Genomic DNA, 27472 nt, shown 5'->3' on the forward strand with positions numbered 1-27472 from the left:
TTTAAACATTTTCTTTCAGGTTTCTTATTTTATTTTTGGTTTATGATGTTTTGTTGACACAAGAGTTTAAATGTCTTATGTATTAGAAACTATTAAATATTTCTTTTTAATATTTAGGAAGGCTGCCTCACCTTGAGAACAAACAAATATTTTCAAATGTTTTCTTCAAATTGTTTTATAGTTTATTGGTACTTATTTGCATTCTATTGTATTATGTATTGTTATTTATATACGTAAAACTTTAAATCATTTGGAATTCACTTTTGGAATATTGCATGAAATAGCTAATTTACTTTTTACTGAATAGTTCAGCAGTTTCTAGTACTGTTTACTAAATAATCTATTAAAATTTTCTACGGATTTGTAAATGATTTTGTTCAGGCTGGAGTGCAGTGGCACAGTCATGGTTCACTGCAGCCTCTACCTCCCCAGGCTCAGGTGATTGTCCCACCTCAGCCTCTCAGGTAGCTGGGACTACAGACATGCCACTACACCCAACTAATTTTTGCATTTTTTTGTAGAGATGATATTTCACCATGTTGCTGAGCCTGGTCTTGAACTCCTGGGCTCAAGCGACCTGCCCACCTTGGCCTCCCAGAGTACTAGGATTACAAGGCGTGAGCCACCGGGTATTTTTTTTTTTTTATCATATTCCCAATGCTTATGTATACAGACTTCCTTGTTTATAAATCTGTAACTGTACCATTGCCACATATTATTGTGTTAATATAATCTCATAGTGCAAATACTTGCTCTTTATTTGTTTTAAGTAATGCCTAGACTACACTCACCTATTTGTATGTGTGAACTTTTTTAAAAATCATTTTATTTTTTAATAATTTAAGACTCAAAAAGCTGCAGTAGTACAGGTTCCCATGTACACTTCACCCAAGGGCTTTCAGTTATAATGTTTTTTTGGTTTTGTTTTTTTTTTTTTTTTTTTTTTTGAGATGGAGTCTCACTCTATCACCAGGCTGGAGTGCAGTGGCGCAATCTCGGCACACGCAACCTCCGACTCCCTGATTCAAACGATTCTCCTGTCTCAGCTTCCCGAGTAGCTGGAATTACAGGTTCGTGCCACCACAGCCAGCTAATTTTTGTGTTTTTATTAGAGATAGGGTTTCACCATGTTGGCCAGGATAGTCTCAATCTCCTGACCTCATGATCTGCCTGCCTTGGCCTCCCAAAGTGCTGGGATTACAGGTGTGAGCCACTGCACCTGGCTGAGTTATTACCTTTTACTTTTTGTTTTCCCACCCCCCGAGACGAAGTCTTTCTCTGTCATCCAGGCTGGAGTGCGGTGACATGATCTCGGCTCACTGTAACCTCTGCCTGCAGGATTCAGGCAATTCTCCTGCCTCAGCCTCCTGAGTAGCTGGGATTACATGCACCCAGCACCACGCCCGGCTAATTTTTGTATTTTTAGTAGAGATGGGGTTTCAACATGTTGGCCAGGCTGGTCTTGAACTCCTGACCTCGGGTGATCCATCCACCTTGGCCTCCCAAAGTGCTGGGATTACAGGCATGAGCCACTGTGCCCGGTCTGTTATAGCCTTTTATATAACCATAATACATTTTCAAAACCAGGAAGTTGATATTGGTATAATACTGTTAGCTAATAATGGACCTTGTTTGGATTTTTACCAATTTTTACATTTATATATGTATGTATGTGTATATTACTATAAAGTCTTATCAGATGTGTAAATTTGTGTAACCATAACCACAATCAGGATATATAACTGCTCCATCACCACAAGGAAAAATCCCTCGTGCTATTCCTTTAAAACAGTTAGACCGCTACCCAACCCTAAACCTTGGCAACCACTGATCTATTCTCCATCACTGTAATTTTGTCATTTCAAGACTGTTGCAGAGGCTGGATGCGGTGGCTCACGCCTATAATCCCAACACTTTGGGAGGCCAAGGTGGGTGGATTACTTGAGGTCAGGAGTTTCAGACCAGCCTGGCCAACATGCTGAAACCCCTCATCTATTAAAAATTCAAAAATTAGCTGGGCATGGTAGCAGGCGCCTGTAGCCCCAGCTACTTGGAAGGTTGAAGCAGGAGAATCCCTTAAACCCAGGAGGCGGAGGTTGCAGTGAGCTGAGATCACACCACTGCACTCCAGCCTATAGTCCCAGTTACTGGGGAGGCTGAGGTGGGAAGATTGCTTGATCCCAGGAGGCGGAGGCTGCAGTGAGCCAAGATTGCTCCACTGCACTCCAGCATGGGTGACAGAGTGAGACCCTGTCTCAAGATAGATAGATAGATAGATAGATAGATAGATAGATAGACAGACAGACAGACAGACAGACAGACAGACAGACAGAGCACAGTGGCTCATGCCTGTAATCCTAACACTTTGGGAGGCCGAGGTGGGAGGATCACCTTAGGTTAGGAGTTCAAGACCAGCCTGCCCAACATGGTAAAACCCCGTCTCTACTAAAATACAAAAATGAGCCAGTCATGATGGCGGGTGTGTGTAAACCTAGCTACTCGGGAGGCTGAGACGGGAGAATCGCTTGAACCCAGGAGACGGTGGTTGCAGTGAGCTGAGATCGTGCCACTGCACACCAGCCTGGGCAACTAAGCGAGACTCCATCTCAAAAAAAAAAAAATTAAAAGGTTTCATTTCATTTTAGTCACAAGAAATACATTTTAAATATGCAAATCTCAAATCTATTAAATCTTTACAGACTGATTATTTCCAAATCAGAGCATATGTATTCAGGATAATGCCAAATATCAGAGAAAACTAGAACACAGCAGCTTGTTTTTACTGATCAGATCTCGTCCCTTAAGGCTGTAATGAAAGAGCTATGTGCTTTGAAATCACCTTTTTTTTTTTTTTTGAGTTGGAGTCTCACTTTTTTGCCCAGGCTGGAACCCAGTGGCACGATCTTGGCTCACTACAACCTTCCTTTCCCGGGTTCAAGCAGTTCTCCTGCCTCAGCCTCCTGAGTTGTTGGGATTTCAGGCGCCCACCATCACACCCAGCTAACTTTGTATTTTTAGTAGAGACGGTGTTTTGCTATGTTGGTCAGGCTGATCTCAAACTCCTGACCTCAGGTGATCCGCTTGCCTCGGCCTCCCAAAGTGCTGGGATTACAGTCATGAGCCACTGTGCCCAGCCTCTGAAATCACCTTTTCTGTAATGCTACTTTGTTCAATAAAAATGACATATTAATATCCCTTTTTAAAATACATACAATATAGTTATTAACTGTAGTCTCCATGATGAGCAATAGATCTCTTGAACTTACTCCTCCTAACTGAATTTTGTGTCCTTTGTCTAGTATTTCCCCAATTCCCCTACCCACCAACCTCTGGTAACCACCATTTTACTCTCTATTTCTGTAAGTTCAACTTTTTATACTCCACATGTAAGTGAGATCGTGTGATATTTGTCTTTCTGTGTCTAGCTTATTTCGTTTAACATAATGTCCTCCAGGTTTATCCATGTTATCACAAACGACAGAATTTATTCTTTTTTTAAGGCTGAATAGTGTTCCATTGTGTATGTATGCCACATTTTCTTTCTCCATTCGTCCATCTATGAATGAAAACAGGTTGATTTCATATCTTAGCTATTGTGAATAATGCTGCAATGAACATAGTAGTACAGATATCTCTTCAACATACCCATATTAGTTATATCCTTTAGATATATATCCAGTAGGGGGAATTACTGAATCATACAGTAGTTCTATTTAAAATTTTTTGTTTTTTAATTTTGTTGTTTAGAGACAGGGTCTCGCTGTCACCAAGGCTGTAGCACAGTAGTGCAATCATAGCTCCCTGTAGGCTCAAGTGCTTTACCTCAGCTTCCCTACTACAGGCACATGCCACTATACTCAGCTAATTTTTAAAAATTGTTTGTAGAGGCCAGGTGTGGTGGCTCATGCCTGTAATCCTAGCAATTTGGGAGACCAAGACGGATGGATCACCTGAAGTCAGGAGTTCGATGCTAGCCTGACCACCATGGTGAAACCCTATCTCTACTAAAAATACAAAATAATTAGCTGGGCATGGCTGCACATGCTTATGATCCCAGCTACTTGGGAGGCTGAGGCAGGAGAATCACTTGAACCCGGGAGGCAGAGGTTGCAGTGAGCCAAGATCTTGCCATTGCACTCCAGCCTGGGCGACAAGAGTGAAAATCCATCTCAAAAAAAAAAAAAAATTATTTGTAAAGACAGGGTCTTACGATATTGACCAGGCAGGTCTCAAACTCCTGGCTTCAAGCAGTCTTCCTGTCTTGATCTCCCAAAGTGCTGAGATTACAGCCATGAGCCACTGCATCCAGCCTTATTTTTAATTTTTTTGAGGAATCTCCATACATGTTGTCCATAATGGCTATACTTATTTACCTTGTCACCTTATTGTATAATGGTGCATTTCTCAGAATGTGTCCTTACTGTGTGACACATAACTATATTTGAAGTAAGTTTCTTATAGATAGCATATAGTTGGGTCTTTTTTTTTTTTGTAATAGAGACAGGGTCTTGCTGTGTTGCCCAGGCTGGTCTTGAACTTCTGGGCTCAAGCAATATGCCTGCCCGGGCCTCCCAAAATGTTGGTACTGTAGACATGAGCCACCATGCCTGGCCTAGGTCTTTTTTTTTTTTTTTTTGAGACAGGGTCTCACTTTTGTCGCCCAAGCTGGAGTGCTGTGGTGCAATCATGGCTCACTGCAGCCTCAACCTCCTAGACTCAATCAGTCCTCCACCTCAGCCTCCTGAGTAGCTGGGATTACAGATGCATGCCATCACGCCTGGCTAATTTTTGTTTTGTTTGGGGTTTTTTTTTAGTAGAGACAGGGTTTTTCCATGTTGCCTAGGCTGGTCTCAAACTCCTGGGCTAAAGTGATCCACCTACCTTGGCCTCCCAAAGTGCTGAAATTACAAGCATAAACCATTACACCTGGTCTAGTTGGGTTCTTTTTTAAAAGAATCAGTTCTACTCATTTCTTTTAGTTGGTATGTATAAACCATTTATATTTAATATAATTTTTGATACTTTGGATTTAAATTTGCCATTTTTGTTTCGTTCATTATTTTTGTTGTTCTCTTTTCCCTTTCCTGTTTTACAGTGGGTTCCTTGAACATTTTTTAGTATTTCGAGTATATCTCTTTATGAAGTTTTTTGTGTGATAGCTCTAGGAGTATATATGTAGATAACTTATTACAGTCTATTAATATCAACTTTTTACCACCTTAAGTAGAATGTAGAAACTTTACCACCTTCTAGTTCCTTCTACCTTGCTTTTTTTTTTTTTTTGAGGTGGAGTCTCGCTCTGTCACCAGGTTGGAGTGCAGTGGCGTGATCTTGGCTCACTGTAATCTCCACCTCCCGGGTTCAAGCCATTCACCTGCCTCAGCCCCTCTGAGTGGCTGGGATTACAGGTGCATACCACCACACCCAGCTAATTTTTGTATTTTTAGTAGAGATGGGGTTTCACCATGTTGACCAGGATGGTCTCGATTTCCTGACCTCATGATCCGCTGGCCTCGGCCTCCCAAATTGCTGGGATTACAAGTGTGAGCCATTGTGCCTGGCACACCTTCCTTCTTTATGGCACAGTTGTCTTAAATATTACCTCTACATACAAGGAGAACCACATCAGGCACTGCTGTCATTTTTACTTTCAACCATCAAACATAATTTTTAAAACTCAAGAGAAGAATTGCTTAGTGTAAGTATGTGTATATGTATATGAATAAACATACATATATGCATAACACATATATGGATATATGCATAGATAGACACACACACTCACCCTTTCCATTGCTTTTTCTTTACTTCTATTTGAGGTTTTCGTCTATCATTTACTTCCTTTCTGACAGAGTTTCTTTAGCCATTCTTTTCAAAGCTGATCTGTTGCTGACACATTTTTAGTTTTGTTCATCTGCCAGTATTTTTATTTCATTTTTATTTCTGAAGGATATTTTCACTGTCTATAGAATTTTGGCTTGATAGTTATTTTCTTTCAGCATTTGAAAAATATTTTATCCATCCTTGTGGTTTCCATGGTTCCTGATGAAAAATCTGTGGTCTTTCAAATTGTTATTCTTCTATAAGTAATAGGTTGTTTCTCTCTAGTTGATTTCAGGAGTTTTGTTTAGTTTTTAGAAGTTTGATTCTGTAAATTTATATCTAAATTTGAGGCTGAGTGTGATGGCTCATGCCCATAATCCCAGCACTTTGAGAGGCCAAGGTAAGAGGATTTCATGAGCCCAGGAGTTTGAGACCAGCCAGGACAACATAGTGAGACCCCACCTCTAAAACAGATGGATGGATGGATGGATGGATGGATGGATGGATGGATGGATGGATGGATGGATGGATGGATGGATAGATAGATAGATAGATAGATAGATAGATAGATAGATGTTTTTGTTTTTGTTTTTTTCTTTTTTTGTGACAGAGTCTTGCTGTGTTGCCCAGGCTGGGGTGCAGTGGCTTGATCTCGGTTCACCACAACCTCCGCCTCCTGGATTCAAGAAAGTCTCCTGCCTCAGCCTCCCCCAAGTAGCTTGGATTACAGGTGCCCACCGCCACACCCAACTCATTTTTTGTATTTTTAGTAGAGACAGGGTTTCACCGTGTTGGCCAAGCTGGTCTAGAGCTCTTGACCTCAGATGATCCCCATGCCTCGGCCTCCCAAAGTGCTGGGATTACAAGCGTGAGCCACCGCACCCGTAGATGGTTTTTAGCCATTATTTCTTCAATTTTTTTTTTTCATTTATCTGTTCGTTCTCTTACTCTTGGGACCCTGATAGCATGAATGTTAGATCTTTGTTATTATCCCACAGGACTTTGAAACTGTGTTAATTACTTTTCAATCTACTTTCTCTCTTGTACAGACTGGATGATTTCCATTCATTTAAGTTTACTAATTTGTTTCCTCTATCATTTCTCTTTTGCTGTTGAGCCCATCCACTGGGTCTTTTTAATTTCAGAAATTTTATTTTTAAAAATTGCATTTGGTACTCCTTATGTCTTCTATATGCTGAGTGTTTATAATGTCTTGTTTGAGCAGTTTCATGAGCGCTTTTTTAAATTCTTTTCAAATAATTCCAAAATCTACATTATCTTGGTATTGTCATCTGTTGATTGCCTTTTTTCATTCAAGTTGAGATTTTCATGTTCCTGGTATAATGAATAGTTTTGGATTGCATCCTGGCACTTGGAATATTGTGCTATGAGATTCTGGTTCCTATTTAAGTTTTTATATTTAACAGACAGTCAACCTTTTTAGGTTTAGAACACATACCCTTGGCCCATTTTTTTTGGCTGTGGTTAAGTTTTCAGTCTTGTTTTACTGTTCTGGTCTGTGCTACTGAGAGGCCAGTCTGAAATTTAGGTATTATTCCAGAGCAGTGTTCATGCCTTTTGCTGTGTTGTTTCTGGTCATTTTTACACATGGATTGCTCAGAGGCACGTTTAGGATTTCATACACAGATTTAGAGAATTCATTTCTCTAGCTCTCTCCTCACCATAATCCTTTCCCAATTCTGTAGTTTTGCTGGGATTAGGACTCCATCTAGTTATTCCAGGGTAGAGAAAGATGACTTCACCCACATTCTGTGCAGCTGTAACATGGAGAAGTGGGAAAAGACGTGCCACCTCGTTATGGCAGAGTTGTGTTGGAAGGCAGAATGCTGTTCACAATTTCTGGGCCACAGTGTCTGGTGAGGAAAAGGAGGGATACCCCCCCTTTTTTTAGTTTGCCTGGAGTAGGATAGGCATGGTCAAAATGTTTTTGTCTGCTGAGCTGCCCCTTTCCCAGTCCTTTACCTAGAGAGGGCAGGCTTTTCTTGGCACTTTCTTGTCTGTGCTTACTGGTTCTTTCAGATTGTGGCTTTAGAGCTTGGACTACGACATATTACAAGTTAAACCAAACCAAACAAAAAAATAGGGAGCTTCCTGTTGGGTCAGTCCTCATGTTCCCTGGTCCCTAGCCAATCTACCTTCTTTTTTCTACTTTTCAGAATTTTTCTGTCATTTGTATCATGAATTTCATCTAGAATGTTTGATCATAATCAGTGGGAAGGGCTGGGCACGGAGGCTCACGCCTGTAATCCCAGCACTTTGGGAGGCCAAGGCGAGCGGATCACCTAAGGTGAGGAGTTCGAGACCAGCCTGACCAACATAGTGAAACCCCGTCTCTACTAAAAATACAAAAAAATTAGCCGGGCCTGGTGGGGGGCACCTATAATCCCAGCTACTCGGGAGACTGAGATAGGAGAATCGTTTGAACCCAGGAGGTGGAGGTTGTAGTGAGCTGAGATCGCGCCATTGCACTCCAGCCCGGACAACAAGAGTGAAACTCCGTCCCCCCCAAAAAAAGAAATCAGTGGGAGGAATAGGGTGGAATATGCTTACTCCATCTTTTCCTGAACTGTAAATCCCTGCTGTAATTTTAAATTATGAACTTTATGTTTAGTTCCAGTAGTTTGTTTTAACCTGTGTACATAGTCTTTCAAATACAAATAACAGTTAGGAGGTTTTCCCCCAATAATTATATCTTTTTTTTTTTTTTTTTAAAAAGAGACCAGGTCTCACTGTATCGCCTAGGCTGGACTTGAACTCCTGTGCTCAGGCAATCCTCCTCCCTCAGCCTTCCAAGTAACTGGAACTACAGGTATATACCCCTATACCTGGCTGTTTTCTTATCCCATTATCTACTTTTGGAACAGGGATTGGCAAACTATAATCTGTTTCCCATATCCAGCTCACTTCTTATTTTGGTATGGCAGACAAGCTCAGAATAGGTTTTCCTTTTTTTTGGAGACAGGTCTCACTTTGTCACCCATGCTGGAGTGCATTGGTATAAACACAGCTCACTTCAGCCTCGACCTCCCAGGCTCATGGGATCCTCCTGTCTCAGAGAGAGAGAGAGAGAGAGAGAGAGAGAGAGAAAAGAAATTATATGAAATTCAAATTTCAACGTTTTATTAGAATATGCCATGTTCATTTGTTTATATATTGTCTATGTCTGCCTTCATGGTATGACAGCATAGTTGAGTAGTTGAAGCTGAGACTTAATTGCCAGCCCTTTTTCCAGATGATTTGTAAATCCTAGAGGTGATAACCAGCATCCCTTTCTTGTTCTGCTTTAGTGATACTGGTATTTCAAGATACATAATTTTCGGCCGGGCGCGATGGCTCAAGCCTGTAATCCCAGTACTTTGAGAAGCTGCGGCGGGCAGATCACAAGGTCAGGAAATCAAGACCATCCTGGCTAATACGGTGAAACCCCGTCTCTACTAAAAATATAAAAAAAAATTAGCCGGGCGTGGTGGCAGGTGCCTGTAGTCCTAGCTACTCAGGAGGCTGAGGCAGGAGAATGGCATGAACCTGGGAGGCGGAGCTTACAGTGAGCCCAGATCGCGCCACTGCACTCCAGCCTGGGCGACAGAGCAAGACTCCGTCTCAAAAAAAAAAAAAAAACAACATAATTTTCTCAGGAGAAAAATTCTTTTGTTTCTGGTTTCTAGGTATTTGTGAGATATTTCTCTCACAAAATTGGTTCTTTTCTTTGGGTTTTTGTTGTTGTTGTTGTTGTTGTTGTTGTGTTTTGAGATAGTCTGTCTCTGTTACCCAAGCTGGAGTGCAGTGGCACGATCTCGGCTCACTGCAACCTCTGCCTCCTGGGTTCAAGCAGTTCTCCTGCCTCGGCCTCCCTAGTAGCTGGGATTACAGGTGCCCACCACCACACCAGGCTAATTTTTGTATTTTTAGTAGAGATGGGGTTTCACCATGTTGGCCAGGCTGGTCTCAAACTCCTGACCTCAGGTGATCTGCTCTCCTTGGCCTCCCAAAGTGCTGGGATTACAGGCGTGAGCCACTGCGCCTTGCCTCTTTTCCTCTGTTATCTGACTTACCGGATGGCATCTGTTAGGTAAATCAGAAACCAAAGAGGAGTAGCATTCACCACTCCCTGTCACCCCAAAAGCAAATCTATTATCATGCCCTGTGCAGTTTACTTCCTGAATATCTCCTTACTTGTAACACTTTTGCAGCTCCACCAGTAACATCAAACTGGACTGTCCACGTCCAGTGCTATGTTCTCTACACCCAGCTAAATGAAGTGTTCATTCCAAAATGCAGGGCAGGTAGATCACTGTCATGCTTCTGTTATTCAAAGGCTTCTTAATGCTTATAGGACAAAGAAAAATCACCCTTGTGTGGCCCTACCCTGTATACGTCTCCAGCTTCCTGGCACCTGCTCCCCTTTGCTCTTTATGCTTCAGACACAGTGGCTTCTTTCACACCCTGCTCCTACCCTTTCTGAGGTTACTGACTAGCATGGACTTCCCTGCCCTTCTTAATGCCTCCCTGATTCCTGTTCCTCCTCTTGTCAGCTGAGGAGTCTCAGTGCCTTAGGGAGGCCTTGGCTGAGCTCCCTGACTAGGTCAAATTTTCTTCTTCTGTAGGCTCTTAGAGTCCTATAATTCTCTTTTCTATCACTTCTCGTATTTGTCTGTGAGGTGATTTGTTTAATGTCAGTTTTCTGCTACTAGACTGTAAGCTTCATGAAGATAGGGATTCTGTTAGAATTCGTTCACTATTTCTAGTAGAAGGAACAGGGCCTAGCCCATAGTAAATACTGAGTAAGTGGGTTATTTCCCCAATGATTGCCTTTTTAAAGAAAACCAGTTCTGTAAACCAGCATTCATCAGGTTTATCATACGGCTTTTTATATTTTTGAATTATTTTTTGTGAGGATTTTTATTAATATGTTTCCCAATAGTGGACCATGGTTAAATTTTTGAAATAAGCCTTAGTTGATCAGGTTCTGGTATAATGATAACATATGCTGCTTTTTCTTTGCTAGGATTTTAAGATTTTACAGTTAAAGTTATTTTCTTTTTTGTGTGTTTTGTCAGATTTTGACCTCAGTGTTACACTAGTATTTTCATGGCTTATTTTATTCCTGTCTTTTATTTTCAACTTTTCTATAGCCTTAAGCTTAAAAATGTCTCTTTTCAACAGCATATAAATGAGGGGTTTTATTATTAGGTTTTATAATTTTTGTATTTTAATTGGAGCATTTAGTTTGTTTAATATAGTTAATATATTCTTTGCTTTCTATTTTCCTCAAAGATTTGAATAGAACAAAAGGCTCACCTCCCCCAAGCAAGAGGGAATTCTCTGGCAGTCTGCCTTTGCACTTGAATTGCAACTCCTCCCTGAATCTCCAGCCTGCCAGCCTCTTCTATTATGAGTCAATTCCTTAAAATAAATCTATATGATATATATTTAATATAATATATAATGTGGCTACTACCTAGAATTAATATATACTTAATATGACATATAATATAATTACAGTAGTACCTTCTTATCTGGGGGAGGCACTATGTTCCAGGACTCCCAGTGGATGCCTGAAACCACAGATATATATTTCCCTATACATACATAGCTGTGATAAAGTTTAATTTATAAATTAGGCACAGTAAAAAATTAACAATAACTAATAATAAAATACAACAATTATAATAATATGCCAGCATGTTCCTTTTTCTGTTTTTTCTTGCTTTTTGGATTGATAGACTTTTTTACTCTCCTAGCTTTTTCCTCTCTTGCCAAATTATAGACCCTGTTCTTTTAGTGGTTACCCTACAGATTACAACACATAGCCTACGTGTATCACATTAATGTAATTGATGTATTAGTATATTTGTTCTTAGACAATACAAAGATCTTGGAACACTTTTAACTTCTCTCATCTGTTCCATATATATATACATATATATATATATCAGTTCCATATTATATATATAATTTGTGTATTCTAATCATACGTGTTTTAAAACCCATAAGACATTATTATTGTTTTATATGGTCACCATTCATTTAGATCTATCTACATATTACCATTTCCATTTTTCGTCACTGCTTTTTTAACCTTATTGAGATTATTTACTTTCTGCTTGAAGAACATATTTTAATAACTTCTTAGTATTGTTTTGCTGCTAATGAATTGTCTTGAGTTTTCTTGGTCTGAAGGTTTTTAAATTTTGCCTTTAGGGGCCAAACGTGGTGGCTCACACCTGTAATCCCAGCACTTTTGGAGGCGGAGGCCAGTGGGTCACTTGAGGTCAGGAGTTCAAGACCAGCCTGGCCAGCATAGCGAAACATGGGTCCCTACTAAATACACAAAAATTAGCCAGGCATGGTGGTGGGCACCTGTAATCCCAGCTACCCAGGAGGCTGAGGCAGGAGAATTGCTTGAACCCAGGAGAGAGAGGTTGCAGTGAGCCGAGATTGTGCCACTGTACTCCAGCCTGGGCAACCGAGTGAATTTTTTTTTTTTTTACCTTTAGGTTCTTAAAATATAATTTTATAATATATATAAATATTTTAATGTTTTAATATAAATATAATATTTTTGGTGGCAAATTTTTTTTTGCCCTTTGAAAATATTCATTTGTTTGTCTTCTGGCTTCTGTCTATATTAGTTAGGGTTCTTCAAGAAACAGATTCAATAGGTTATAGGTGTGTTTTATTTCATTTTGTTTTTTAAAAATTTTTATTTATTTTTTCAAGACACGGTCTTGACTTATCATTCACACTGGAATATAGTGATGTGATCATAGCCCATTACAGCCTCGAACACTTGGGCTTAAGCAATACTCCTGTCTCAGCCTTCCAAGTCACTGAGACTGCAGGCATGTGCCACCGCACCTGGCTTATTTTATTTTTATGTGTGTGTGTGTGTGTGTATATATATATATATGCTTTTATATTTATATAATACTTTATATATGTTATATTAAAATATTTTATATTATTTAAAATATATATATACATATTCTTATCTGTAGTTTCATTCTTATTCGCAGTTTCAATTACCCATGGCTAACTACAGTCTGAAAATATTAAACGGAAAATTCAGTGATAAACAATTCATAAGTTTTGTGTACTATTCTAAGTAGCATGATGAAACCTTGCACCTATCCTGCTCCATCCAGCCCAGGACTTGAATCATCCCTCTGTCTGATTTATCCATGCTCTAGTCACTATCCACCCATTAGTCCCTTAGCCATCTGGGTTATAAGATCAACTGTAGCAATACTGCAGTGCTTGTGTTCAAGTAATGCTTATTTTACTTAATAATGGCCCAAAGTGCAAGGGTAGTGGTAGCATATTGTTACAGTTGTTCTATTTTATTATAAGTTGTTGCTGTTAATCTCTTACTGTGCCTTATTTCTAAATTAAAGTTTACCATAGGTACGTTTGTATAGGAACGAAATATAGTTTATGTAGGGTTCAGTACCATCTATGGTTTCAGGCATCTACTGGGAGTCTCGGAACAAACCCCCCCCCCCCCAGATAAGGGGGTAGTACTGAAATTGTGTTGAATATATGCTTATTATATTAAATATTAGTCATATATTACATACATATTATATAGATTTATTTTAAGGAATTGATTCAGTCGGGGAGGCTAGCAGACTAGAGACCCAGGAAGGAACTGCAGTTCAAGTTCAAGGGTAGTCTGCTGGAGAATTCCCTCTTGCGTGGAGGAGGTCAGCCTTTTGTGCTATTCAGACCTTCAGTCGTATGGATGAAGCCCACCTACATTATGGAGGGCAGCCTTGCTGCACTCAAGGTCCATTGATTTAAATGTAAATCTCATCCAAAAAAACCCCTCACAGAAATATCCAGAATAACCTTTAACCAAATACGTGGACACTGTGATGCGGCCCAGTGAAATTAACAATCACAAGTCTACCCTTTGTCAGCTTGGCACCCATAGGCATCTCCTTAAGCCATTATTAATCTCCAAATAAAGACAATAAGAAAGTCATACTTCTGCTTAGCATGAAAGAACTATCTTGCATGTAGCTGAAAACACACTATTCCTTTCTCTAGAAGAGGAAGCAAATTGTTTTGTTGATGTTTACCCTTCTTGATATCCTGCAACTTAAATTCTCAAGTTTAAGAAAAAGGTAATACTTAAGTATTATGATCAGCTGTTAATCTAGTTGTTTTCTTTGACGAAAATATTTTTGTATCCATTTTCTATTGATGCCTAGCAAAACATCCCCAAATTTCATATTTTAAAGCAACAGCCATCACAGTTCTGTGAATATCAATCAGTGCTGGGTAGCTGTTTGGTTCCTCTACTAGTTCTTTTTTTTCTTTTTTTTCTTTTGACAAAGTGTCTCACTCTGCCACCCAGGCTGGAGTGCAGTAGCACAATCTCGGGTCACTGTAACCTCTGCCTCCCAGGCTCAAGCAATTCTTCTGTCTCAACCTTCTGAGTAGCTGCAATTACGGATGCACACCACTACTGCCTGGCTAATTTTTTTATTTTTAGTAGAGATGGGGTTTCACCATGTTGGCCAGGCTGGTCTCAAACTCCTAACCTCAAATGACCCACCTGCCTCAGCCTCCCAAAGTGGTGGGATTACAAGCATGAGCCGCCACGCCCGGCCCCTCTGCTGGTTTTGATTGGAGTCATTCATGCAACTGTAATCATCTAATGGTTCATCTGGGACTCAGATTGTCTCAAGCACACGTCTGGCAGTTGGTGTCACTTGTTGATTGGGCCTCTCTCTTAATGTAAGGAAGTGAGCCAAAGCTTCTCACATTATGACAGCAGTGTTTCCATAGAGCCAAATGACAGCTGCAAGTTCTCTTGAGGTATCAACTTGGAAGACACACTATTACTTCTGCATTTTATTGATTTAAGCAAGTCACAGGGCCAGCTCAAATTAAAGGAATGGAGAAATAAACTTCACCTGTTGATAGGAGTGGCAGTGTCTCACTGTAAAAGGCATGTGTACAAGGATGGGATTTTATGTAGCTATCTTTGCAAACAAACTACCACAGTGTCTTTTTTCCTTTTGAGTGCTTAAAAAAATTGTTTTTAAATAATTATTTGGTTTTCAGAAATTTCACTATTGTATATCTAGACACAGATTTTCTTTTTGTTTATCTGCTTGGGGGGTTTTAGGGCTTCTTGGATCTGTGGTTTGATGTTTTTCCTCAGTTTTGGAGAATTTTCAGCCTTCGTCTGTTCTTCAAATATTTCTTCTGTTCCATTTCTCCCTTTCCGCTTTTCTGAAACTGGAATTACATGTAGGTTAGATCATTTCGTTGTATCCTTTATACCTCTTACTTTTGCCTTGGAATTTTTTAATAAATCTTTTTGCTTCTCTCTGCTTCATTCTAGATACTTCCTTTTGACCTATTTTCCAGCTCACTAATTCTCTCTTCAGCTATATTTTATCTGTTCTTAAATTTATCCATTAAGATCTTTTTTTCAGATCTGCTATTACGTTTTTATACCAATCTTGACTAAAATTCTTAATGCTACAGGACTGTTCTTATTGTCTGTTTTTTACTGATTCTCATGTTGCCTTTTTATGGACTAGACACTGTAGTTTTAAAATTATTTGTAGAAATAACCTGAGACTTATGATATATTTTTCAAGAGAGGATTTGTTTGTTTCTAACTTTGCCTAGGAGTCTTCAATCATTTTAATTCAGTTTCAGGGACTGATTTGCTTTTAAGCAGGGCTGTAGTCCCTACAGGGGTGGTCAACTTCAGTTCACTACCTAATATACCTATTATGTGTGGAGTACTTTGCTAGATGTTGGGTAGGTCTTGTGAGCAGAGCAGACCTCTCTGGTCTGTATGGAGCATGGAGCTTGATTATAATTGACAGGTAAGTATATACATATACATATACATACACACACACACACACACACACATATCAGGCCGGGTGCAGTGGCTCACACTTGTAATTCCAGCACTTTGTGAAGCCAAGGCAGGTGGATCACTTGAGGTCAGGAGTTTGAGGCCAGCCTGGCCAACATGGTGAAACCCTGTCTCTTCTGAAAATACAAAAATTAGCCAGACATGGTGGCAGGTGCCTGTAATCCCAGCTACTGGGGAGGCTGAGGCATGATAATCACTTGAGCCCGGGAGATAGAGGTCGCAGTGAGCTGAGATTATGCCACTGTAATCCAGCCTGGGTGACAGAGTGAGACTCCATCTCAAAAAAAAAAAAAAAAAAAAAAAAAATATATATATATATATATATATATCTTTATCTCTATATCTTATCTTAAAGATACATATATATCTTTAAGATAGATATAGATATTTATATAGCTAAGTAATTAATAAATTATATATTAAGTTCTATTTAAGCAATGAGTAGGCTGCTATGGTTGTGAATGTTTGGAGTAGACAGAGGATAAGAATGGGTCTACCATAATCAGCAGGGGCAGGTTTTGTTTAAGCTGAAAACTAAGAGGGCTTAGAACAGAAACTGCCAGACAGAAGCAGTTACCAGTGTGAAGACTAGATGAGAACCAAAAACGTATGTGGGAGGAGGGAGGGGAAGTTGTGCAGTAGGGAGTTGAGATTGATTTAGAATTGTATTAATGAGCTTCCCCTGCAACCCCCATTTTTCTCCCATTTACCTTCAGAAAAATTAGTGATTTGACTACCAGTGAATCTAGGCTCCAGGTCTAGCTCTGTAGTTTTGTTCAAAACGAAACAGAAGGAGGGAGGAAAAAGAGAGCAAACATGGAATTGGGATGGGAAGTAAGGAAGAGAATCCATGAGAAGAGAGATTGTCAAGTTTCTTCGTATTCCTTTTTTAATTATAGAAGAGAAGATCGGATAAGAATATTCCATCTTATTTCTCTGTTTAAAAGAGAGTAGGCCAGGCACAGTGGCTCACGCGTGTAATCCCAGCACTTTGGGAGGCTGAGGCAGGCGGATCACAAGGTCAGGAGTTCGAGACCAGCCTGACCAACATGGTGAAAGCCTGTCTCTACTAAAATTACAAAAATTAGCCGGGCGTGGTAGCGCATGCCTATAATCCCAGCTACTTGGGAGGCTGAGGCAGGAGAATCGCTTGAACCTGGGAGGCAGAGGTTACAGTGAGCCGAGATTGCGCCACTGTACTCCAGTCTGGGCAATAGAGTGAGACTCCTTCTCAAAAAAAAAAAAATAATAATAAAATAAAATAAATAAAAGAGCAAATGAATCAAAATGAAGAGAAGCCATTTTATCTGCCTCCTGGATGAAGAGTTTCATTGATGAACCTGAAATGTTTTGGTTAACATGAGAAAGGGGGGTGAGAAGATGCCTGAGATGTGAGCTCCTTGAGGACAAGAGCTGCTCTCTCCAGCCTGGCACAAGACAAGGAACTTAGTTGAATGAATGAACAAATAAGTAGTTCTCTGCTTTGAAGGAACTTGGTCTGTTATTAATTTACAAATCAGGTTTACCATTTATTTGCTTTATATAAGTTCTAGAGACAGATTAAGAAACCATTTCCTCTCATAATATTACTACCCTAAACTTCTGGTCTGATCTATGGATTGTAGAGCTTAAATTTCCTCAAAGCCCAACAGAGATTGTTACGCCAAGTAAATGGCATGTTTCTCAGAGCCTTGTATTTTCTGTCTTTGGCCACAGACCTTAGGACTTAGGCTGATATCTGAGAAGGAAAAACTGGAACTTAGTAGAATCATGCTTCCTGTATCTTAATTTTCCAACTCTTATATAAGGTTTGCTTTTTCTAGAGAGAGACTAATCTGGAATGAGAATGAAATCTCATCAGTAAAGGCAAAGCTTTAAGTGGGTCATCTGACTTTGCTTTTGTGCTCTACATTCACCCTGGTCATAAAAGGTCCTTTCATGAGTTTTCTAGGCTTTCATCACTGCCAGCCTCTCCACAGGCATTGTGAAAGTATTAAACTTCCTACCCTCCCCCATGCTTGTCTCATGGACTCTTTCGTAGAGTGCACACTGGACTGTGTTTAGCTCAGCAGGAACTCTTTGCAAACACTGAATACATGAACAATCCTCCTGAAAAGATAAGAGATTTCAGTATTGATTAGCTTCATAGCCGCAGAAGTTAGCGTCTGCCAGTATCTGATAAACAGGGTGACTTGCAGCCTAATTTTTGTAAAATTAGTAGGCCAAAGTTTAAGAAGTGTTCGTGTTAAAGTTACTTATATATAAAATTTGCCTGTAGATAATTTCTGTCAATAGGAGGTTGATGAATGCTTCACATAACCTAGATACTCCTAATTAAATGTTTTTTATTTCTTTTTTTCTAGGATACATGTTCAAAGAGCATAATTAACTTTTTAAAAGAAGCTAGTAAGTACTGAAATAGTTTTTTAAGTTTTTTCTACAGAAATGGAGGAGGAAAGGAAACATGGAATTCTGAAGGGCTACTTAGTAAGCTGCTTATGGCATAATCTGGGGTAGGGGTGCATGGTAAAGGATTTGCATTTTACTGAGATCCATACATGTCAAGGGAACTGTATGTAAAATTAGTCATATGTATTGATTTTTCAAGGACTATAGTCCATCAACTACAATAGGCTCCAAAAAATTCTGGTGAAATTAGCTTCTTGGGGCCTTCCAGTTTACCTACTATGTTATTCTCACTGTAAATATTCCCAACTTTTGGGGTTTTAGCCACTTAAGTTTTTTATTTTCTCTAATGTCTCTAGTATCTGCCTTCCTTTCCTGTCAATGCTAAACTCTGAGGTTCAGCAGTTCATTCTCTTCCCTCATTGCTTATAGCTTCATTACATTCATCTAGCAAAACCTTAATTCTGTATGTTCGCCATACCATTAGTGCTTAGAGCATTTTTTCAGAAAAGAATCCTGGAAAAATGGATCTTATCTCACCGGGGCCCTCGGGGCTGCTGGGCTGCCTGGTGTCAGCACTTCCTGCCATTTTCTATAGCACCAGTATTAGTCTTAATACTTTAAAAAACCATGTCCCACTATCTCCCCCTCCTCTCTTAGCCTTTGATCTTGCTGCGTACCTCATGGGGAAATCTTTAAGATGTCAGATTTCAGTTCATTCACTTTTCTACAATTTCTCCCATTTTTGCCTTTCTTATATGCCTTCGCTTCCTTCCCATCTGATTCTTTATCGGCATTTACACAGATTGGTTCTTGCCTAACTTGACAGACCCTTTCTTGAGTGCAAATCAGTGGCTGTTTTTGCTAGGGTATAAAAATTCTATATCTAGTCACCTTGACAAAGTTACCCTGTTATTTCCAATAACTTACCTCATATAGAATCTTGTAGATTTTCTTTTTTTTTTTTTTTAAGATGTTTTCTCACTTTGTCACCATGCCCAGCCTAAATTCTCGTAGGTTTTCTATGTAAACAATCAGATTTTCTGCAAATATTAGTCTCCTTTCTAATTCTTATAATTTTAATTTCTTTTTCTTTTTTAAAATTTTTTGTAGAGACTAGATTTTGCTATGTTGTCCAGGCTGGTCTTGAACTCCTGGGCTCAAGCAATCCTCCCGTCTCAGCCTCCTAAAGTGCCGTTACAGTGTCATGAACCACTGTACGTGGCCAAATTTCTTTTCCTGTTGTGAAGGCAAAGACTTTTCTAACAATATTGAATAGAAGTGATAGTAGATTACTTTATTTCTGATTTTCAAAAGAATGCTTTCAGTTTCTCTCTGTTGAAGATAATTGCATAATGTTGTTTTTTTAAATAGTAACTGCTTTATCAGGTTAAGGAAGGTTTCTTCTATTTCTATTTAAGAGGATTTTTTAAAATCTTGAATTCATGTGTTTTTATCTAGTGCATTTTCTACATCAATTGAAATGGTTATATGAACTTTCTTTTTTAATATGGGTGAATCATATTTATAGATTTTATGTTAAAATATCCTTGTATATCTTGGATAAACTCAAGTGGATCATGATTTATCTTTTTTATATGCTAGATTCAATTTGTTGATACTTTGGTATTTTTTTGAATATATATTATTGTGTAAAAGTGAGCCTGTGATATTCTTTCTTGTAATGTTTTTGTCCAGTTTTGGTGCCTGGTTTTGCTCTCTCCTTAGAATGAGCTGGGAACTAGTCACTCTTGTTTTCTCACCTGTAATACCATTTGGGTCCAGTGTTTTTTATGGGGGACAAATTTGAACTTGTGGTCAACCTCTTTAATTGTAAGAATATTCAGGTCTTTTGTTCTTCCTGGGCTAGTTTTTTATTCTTTTTCTAGAGATGCGTTCATTTCTCTTAGTTTTATTTGCCTATAGTTGTAGATAATCTCAGTTTTTTTATCTGCTACTTCTGTAATTATTTCCACTTTTGATTTATAATATTAGCTTGTGGGCTGGGCGTCATGTCTCACGCCTGTAATCCCAGCACTTTGGGAGGTCAAGGTGGGAGGATCACAAGGTCAGGAGATCGAGACCATCCTGGCTAACACGGTGAAACCCCGTCTCTACTAAAAATACAAAAAAAAAAAATAAGCAGGGCGTAGTGGCAGGCACTTGTAGTCCCAGCTACTCGGAAGGCTGAGGCAGGAGAATGGCGTGAACCCAGGAGACAGAGGTTGCAGTGAGCCGAGATCGCACCACTGCACTCCAGCCTGGGCAACAGAGCGAAACTGTCTCCAAAAAAAAAAAAAAAAAAAATTAACTTGTGTCTTCTCTTTTTACCTGTTTGTTAATTTATCAAATAACTATTTTTGGCTTTGTTTCATTTTTATTATACAATAAAAATGAAATTCTTTTCGTTGTATTTCTTTTCATTGATTATTCCTATAATTCTTAAACAACTTTATAATTGATGTAACAATAACCTGTACACATTTAAAGTGTAAAATTTATTACGTTTTGTCCCATGTATAGAGCAGGAAAGTATCACCACAACAAGAGTGTGAACATATAATCTCTCCCCAAAGTTTTCTTGTGCCTTTTATAATCACTGCCTCTTGCCCCTGCCCACTCCTTCATCCCCAAGCAACCATTGGTCTGTTTTTTGCCACTATAGAGTAGATTGTATTTTCTAGAGTTTTATACAAGTGAAATCACATAGTATAGTAATAACCATGTGTTTGTTTCTTTCTTTCTTTTTTTTTTTTTTTTGAGATTGAGTCTTGCTCTGTCGCCCAGGCTAAAGCACAGTGGGGTGATCTTGGCTTACTGCAAGCTTCACCTCCTGGGTTCACACCATTCTCCTGCCTCTGCCTCCTGAGTAGCTGGGACTCTAGGCGCACCTGCCACCACACCCAGCTAATTTTTGTATTTTTAGTAGAGACTGGGTTTCACCATGTTAGCCAGGATGGTCTCGATCTCCTGACCTTGTGATCCGCCCACTTCAGCCTCCCAAAGTGCTGGGATTACAGGCGTGAGCCACTGCTCCTGGCAACTGTGTGTTTCTGATCCTTTGTCAGGGCTAGCCAATTCCTAGAGACAGTGAATAACTCACTCATACTCTAGCTGCCTCCTTTATGTGGCTCTCATAGGACTTTGACACCTATCTATTATCCACCTGCCCTGTTCATTTCAAGATCAGATACCAGGAAACTAAGGACATCCCTATGCTGCAAAACTCACTGATATTATTCAAACTAGCCAGCCCTAAACATGCTTACCCTGCCTTGCCCATTCCTTCCACTGAAACCACATAAAGGCTCTTGCCCATGTTTTCATCCCATTCTGTTGGCCTCCTGACTGACCCTAGTGCTTCCTCATGTGGCCCCTGCATGGCATGGTGTGCGCCTTCCTCTTGAGAACTGCGAGTAACTATCTTGTCAGTGGCAATCACCTCCTGATCTGTTGGCCTCATCATACTTGAATAACAATGAAATCTATGTTTTAAGGCCAGGCGCAGTGGTTCACGCCTGTAATCCCAGCACTTTGGGAGGCGAGGCAGGCGGATCACGGGGTCAAGAGATCGAGACCTTCCTGGCCATCATGGTGAAATGCCGTCTCTACTAAAAGTACAAAAATTAGCTGGGCATGGTGGCGCGTGCCTGTAATTACAACTACTTGGGAGACTGAGGCAAGGAATCGCTTGAACCCGGGAGGCGGAGGTTACGGTGAGCCGAGATCGTGCCACTGCACTACAGCCTGGTGACAGAGCAAGACTCCATCTCAAAAAAGAGAAAAACTGTCAAATGATATTCCAAAGTGGTTGTACCATTTTATATTTGCACCAAAAATGTCTGAGGGTACTGATTGCTCCATATCCTTGACAGCACTTGGTATAGCTGTTGTTTTAATTTTGGTCACTTTAGTGGGTATATGCTGATATTTTATGTTTTACTTTTTATTTCCCTAATGATTAATAGTTTGCAGCATCTTTCATGTGCTTATTTCCCTTCCATATATCTTATTTGATAAAAATATCTGTTCATATATTTTGCCCATTGTTTTGTTGGGATACTTATTTTCTTACTGTTGAGCTTTGAGAGTTCTTTATATATCTGGATACCAATCCTTTGTCAGATATATGTTTTGCAAAATTTTCTCCCAGCCTGTGATTTGCCTTTTTATTCTCCTGTCTTTAAAAAAAAAATTGTAGTTAAATATACACATAATATGAAATTTAACATTTTAACTCTTTTTAAGTATACGGTTTTGTGGTATTAAGCATAGTCACACTGTTGTGCAACCATCACTGCCATCCATCTCTGGAACTTTTTCATCCTCCCTAACTGAAATTCCGTACACATTTAAACACTAACTTCTCATTCCTCCTTAACCCAGCCCCTGGCAACCATCATTCTGTTTTCCTTCTCTATGAGTTTGACTGCTCTAAGTACTTCATATAAGTGGAATCATACAATATTTTCATTTTGTGACTGGCTTATTAGTATAATGTCTTCAAGTTTCATCCATGTGGTAGCATGTGTCAGAATTTCCTTCCTTTTTAAGGCTAACATTCCATCGTATGTATATGCCACATTTTATTTATCCATTCATCTGTTGATGGACACTTAAGTTGCTTCCTCCTTTTGGCTATTGTGAATAATGCTGCTGTGAATGTTGGTGTATAAATATCTGCTCGAGTTCCTGCTTTCGATTCTTTTGGGTATGTTCCCAAAAGTAGAATTGCTGGGTCGTTTGTTAATACATTTAGTTTTTTGAGGAATTGCAATACTGATTTCTACAGTATGGTACCATTTACATTCCAACCAGCAATGTTCAGAGTTCCAATTTGTTAACATTCTCGCCAACCCTTGTTGTTTTCTGGATTTTTTTTTTTGGGGGGGGGGGTTGTTTTATTTATTTATTTATTTATTTTTTGAGGCAGAGTCTCACTCTGTCACCCAGGCTGAAGTGTAGTGGCGCAATCTCGGCTCACTGCAACCTCTGCCTCCCGGGTTCAAGCGATTCTCCTGCCCCAGCCTCCTGAGTAGCTGGGACTAGAGGCGCGCATCACCACGCCTGGCTAATTTTTTGTATTTTTAGTGGAGTCGGGGTTTCACTGTGTTAGTTAGGGCTGGGATTATAGGCGTGAGCCACTATGACCAACCTTTTTTTTTTTAAACAATAACCATCTTGATGGGTATGAAATAGGTTTTTGAGACAGAATCTTGCTGTGTCACCCAGGCTGGAGTGTAGTGGCGCAATCTTGGCTCACTGCAACCTCTGCCTCCTAGGTTCAAGCAATTCTGCCTCAGCCTCCCAAGTAGCTGGGATTACAGGCGCCCGCCACCACACCCAGCTAGTTTTTGTATTTTTAGTAGAGATGGGGTTTCACTGTGTTGACCAGGCTGGTCTTGAACTCCTGACCTCACACTCCATCTGCCTCAGCCTCCCAAAGTGTTGGGATTATAGGGGTGAGCCACCATGCCCAGCCAGGGTTTTGTTTTGTTTTGTTTTTTGTTTTTGTTTTTTTTTTTTAAGAGACAGGGTCTTTCTCTGTCACCCAAGCTGTAAGTGGCACCAGTCATAGCTCACTGTAATCTGAAACTCCTGAACCCAAGCAATCCTCCTGCCTCAGCCTTCCATGTAGCTAGATGTACAGGCACATGCCACCATACCCGGCTAACTTTTTGTTTGTTTGTTTTGTTTGTTTGTTTTGAGACAGAGTTTTGCTCTTGTTGCCCAGGCTGGAGTGCAATGGCATGATCTTGGCTCTCTGCAACTGCAATCTCCTCTTCCTGGGTTCAAGTGTTTCTCCTCCCTTGGCCTCCCAAGTAGCTGGGATTACAGGCACCCGCCACATCGCCTGGCTAATTTTTTATATTTTTAGTAGAGATGGGGTTTCACCATGTTGGCCAGACTGGGCTCGAACTCCTGACCTCAGGTGATCCACCCACCTCAGCCTCCCAAAGTGCTGGGATTACAGGCATGTGCCATCACACCTGGCCCCTAGCTAACTTTTAAATGTATTTTGTAGAGATGAGGTCTTACTGTGTTGGCCAGGCTGGTCTTGAAATTCTAAGCTCAAGTCATCCTTCCACCTCAGCCTCCCAAAGTGCTAGGATTACAGGTGTGAGCCTCCACACCTGGCCCCATTGCCCATTGTAATAATTAGGTTGTTTTTGTTGTTGAGTTGTAGGAGCTCTTTATATATTCTGGATTTCGGTTCCTTATCAGATATGTGATTGGCACACATTTTTTTCCATCCATGGATTGCTTTTTCATTCTGTTATAGTATTCTTGATTCACAGAAGTGTTTAATATTGATGAGGTCATACTTAATCTGTGTTTTGTTTTGTTGCTTGTGCTTTTGGTGTTATATCCAAGAAATTGTTGCCAAATCCAATGTTGTGAAACTTTGCCCTCTGTTTCCTTCTGAGTTTTATAGTTTTAAGACTTAGGTTTTCGACCCATTTTTAGTTAATTTTTGCATATGGTATAAGGGAAGGGTCCAGTGTTATTGTTTCGCATGTAGATATACAGTTTTCCGAGTACCATTTGATGAAAAGGCTGTCCATTGAATTGCTTTTGCAACTTTTATTTGGGCATATTTATGTGAGTCTGTTTGGTTCTGTATTTTGCTCCATTGATCTATGTGTCTGTTCCTCTGCTAATACTGTCTTAAATATGGTAACTATATAGTAAGCCTTAATACTGAGTAGATAGATTTCTCCCATTTTATTGTTCTTTTTCAAAATTGTCACTGGTTTGTTTTTATTTTTTACTTTATGCAGATAACCTGTACTATACTTTGGTTTCATGTATCAAGTAGTTTGTTCCAAGTTGTGCTTTAAGCAGAACAAATAAATTTTCATACTGTTCTTTGTGTTAATCTGCAATATAAACCTATACCAAATTCTATTTTGTGTGTGTGTGTGTTGTAGTAATCTGACTGACTTTCATACCTCTAGACTCATGTCTTTCAAGGTCCCCAACTGAATCTTGTTTTAGGTGGAACTTAGAAGCAGTAGAACTTAAGAATCTATTTCACAGCCTTAGTAGTCTAGTTTCATTCTCTATATAATGTCGTCTATGGAAGTGAGCTGCTCTCCAGTGCCTTAGTTTCACCAATGTTGGGGAAGGTCTCTTCTCTTTGTTTTGGACTTCTCTATCACATTGCCTTTCTCCAGAGAAGACCTATAATGAAAGTTGGTATCTGGTGTTCTATGACTTCTTCAGACGCTTGCCAGTTTTTCAGGCTGATTTCTGTCACTGACAGCTCTTTAGAGTGCTGTTCCTACTTCACCCTCCCCTGGTGGTATGTATCAGTTTTCTACTCATCAGCACCCACCTACTCCTGCCTACTGTGTTTCTCAGATGTCTGCTGCCTGGCTAGCTCATTGCTGCTTTTGTCACTCTTAGAGCTGTCTTCCTCCCTTTTTTGGCTTTCTGCCTGACTTCCAGGGCAGCTACTTTGTCATTGCCTGTCTGCCATTCTGTCCTTTTTCCCACCACCCCCAACAGGTACAACATGTACTCTAATAACATGCATTCTCAATATTCAAATTAACCTCATCACTTTCCCCACCACATTCCCCAACACTGGTCATCCTCCAGCTTATAGCATTGAAGGTCACTGAAGTTAGACATCTGGGCCTTGCTTACCTCCAACTACAAATTCTCTTCTCATCTCCTTTAGATATTCCTGCCCTGCTGTGAGATCCATCTGGTTTGTTGTCTAGATTACTTCTGAAAGCTTCAGTCAGTGACCCTCCTTACTTCAGACCCCACCAGTTGATCCTTCACTCTGCCATCAGTCATTGTTTCTGAAATCTAAATTGTTCCATTTAACCTCGCTGTGATAAAACCTTTGGTAGTTCTCCAGTGTGTTCAGTGGTAATTTAAAGCTTTCATTGTGATGTCCAGGCGCCTTCATGATCTGATCGCTGCCTCCTCCAGCCTCATTGTGTGCATTTCCCCGCCCCACCCTATCCTCACCCACCCTGGTCTTTCATGTCTTCCATTTTTACATTTATTTAACAGATATTTGTTGAAGCCCCACATGATGCCCTTACCTAGGTCTTTGTTGTTCCCAGGACCAGACCGGCTTTTTCAAGCTCCCAAGTCATCTCAGTTTGAAAGACTATGTCTGACCATTGTCTTGGCCAATTACTCTTTATCCTTCCAAGTTCAATGATTGTCCCACTGCACTCCAGCCAGAGTGAGAGAGCAAGACCCTATCTCAGTAAATAAAACTAAATAAATAAATCAGCCATAGTTTATTTAATCACGTCTCTCTCCCCCATTGATAGACATTAAGGGTATTTCCAGTTTTCTTCTCTTGAAAACAATGCTACTTTGAATAACCTTGTACATGAGTCACTTTGAAAGTATGGATATGTATCTGTGGAATAAGTTTCCAGAAGTGGAATTGTGTCAGAGGGGTTGTGCATTTGTAATTCTAATGAATATTTGTAGATTTTTTATATATGTGAGAGTACCTGTTTACCCAAACTCTTGCCAATGCAGCATTGTCAAAGTTTTTTATGTTTGCTAGTGTGATAGATAAAAAATGGTATCTCCCAGCATTGCTTTCTCTGATCATCAATGGGGTTGGGCATCTTTTCATACATTTAAGAGAACTGTATGGTTGTTTTTTTTTTTTTTTTTTTGTGAGTTATGTTTCATATCGTTTACCTGTTTTTCTTTTAGACTGTTGGTCCTTTTTTTCTTAATCTGTAAACCCTTTATGTATTGGGGAAATTGGTCTTTGTGAATGAGTTGCAAATATGTTTAAAAAGGTCATTCTTTAATGTGGAAGCAGCTGTTTTGGTGGAATGGTGGAAAAAGAAGCCAGATTTCTATGGAGACAACCTTTTCTAGAGATTTGGCTATTAAGCAGAGTAGAGACATGATAGCTGGAGGATTGATGTAGATGCAAAGAAGTTTTTCATCTTCTTTGAAAACTTAATGTGTTAAAAACTGATATGAAAGGGAGGGTTGAAGCTAGAGATGGTGGTAGAAAAAATGCAGGGTTCCTAAAGGACTGAGATTCTTGGGTGGAATTTCAGGGAAGGGGAAATTTTCTGGATATAGTGACTGGTGAGTTAAGGGTGTCCAGTTCAATGGCTTTTATTTTCTTGGAAGTGTAGGCAAGGCCAACAGCCAAATTTGTGGGAGGAGATGGTTAGAGGGGAAAGGAGGTTTGAAGTAATCGCTATGGAGAATTGGAGAGAGCTAAGGAAAGACAGAAAGACTGCAGAAAGTGCTTAGGGTTCCAATGAAGCAGAAATAGTGATTTGTAGTGATACAACCCTTATGAGTTGT

At 39.7% G+C, this 27472-nt stretch overlaps 1 protein-coding gene across 8 annotated transcripts in view; it reads left to right on the top strand.

Annotated features, from left to right (window-relative positions):
* Positions 1 to 27472, top strand: part of LOC105481608 (protein tyrosine phosphatase receptor type A) — a 162500-nt gene that overhangs the window by 57342 nt on the left and 77686 nt on the right. For 3 of the 8 annotated variants that reach the window (XR_011613481.1, XM_011741318.3, XM_011741320.3), the window contains exon 3: positions 18115 to 18157. The exons of the other annotated variants lie outside the window; for them this stretch is intronic. The gene's annotated coding sequence lies outside the window, so the exon portion shown is untranslated. The remainder of the gene's footprint in view (positions 1 to 18114; positions 18158 to 27472) is intronic. 8 annotated transcript variants of the gene reach the window in all.

Source organism: Macaca nemestrina, chromosome 15 (assembly GCF_043159975.1).
Source record: "Macaca nemestrina isolate mMacNem1 chromosome 15, mMacNem.hap1, whole genome shotgun sequence".
NCBI classification, from domain to species: Eukaryota; Metazoa; Chordata; class Mammalia; order Primates; family Cercopithecidae; genus Macaca; species Macaca nemestrina.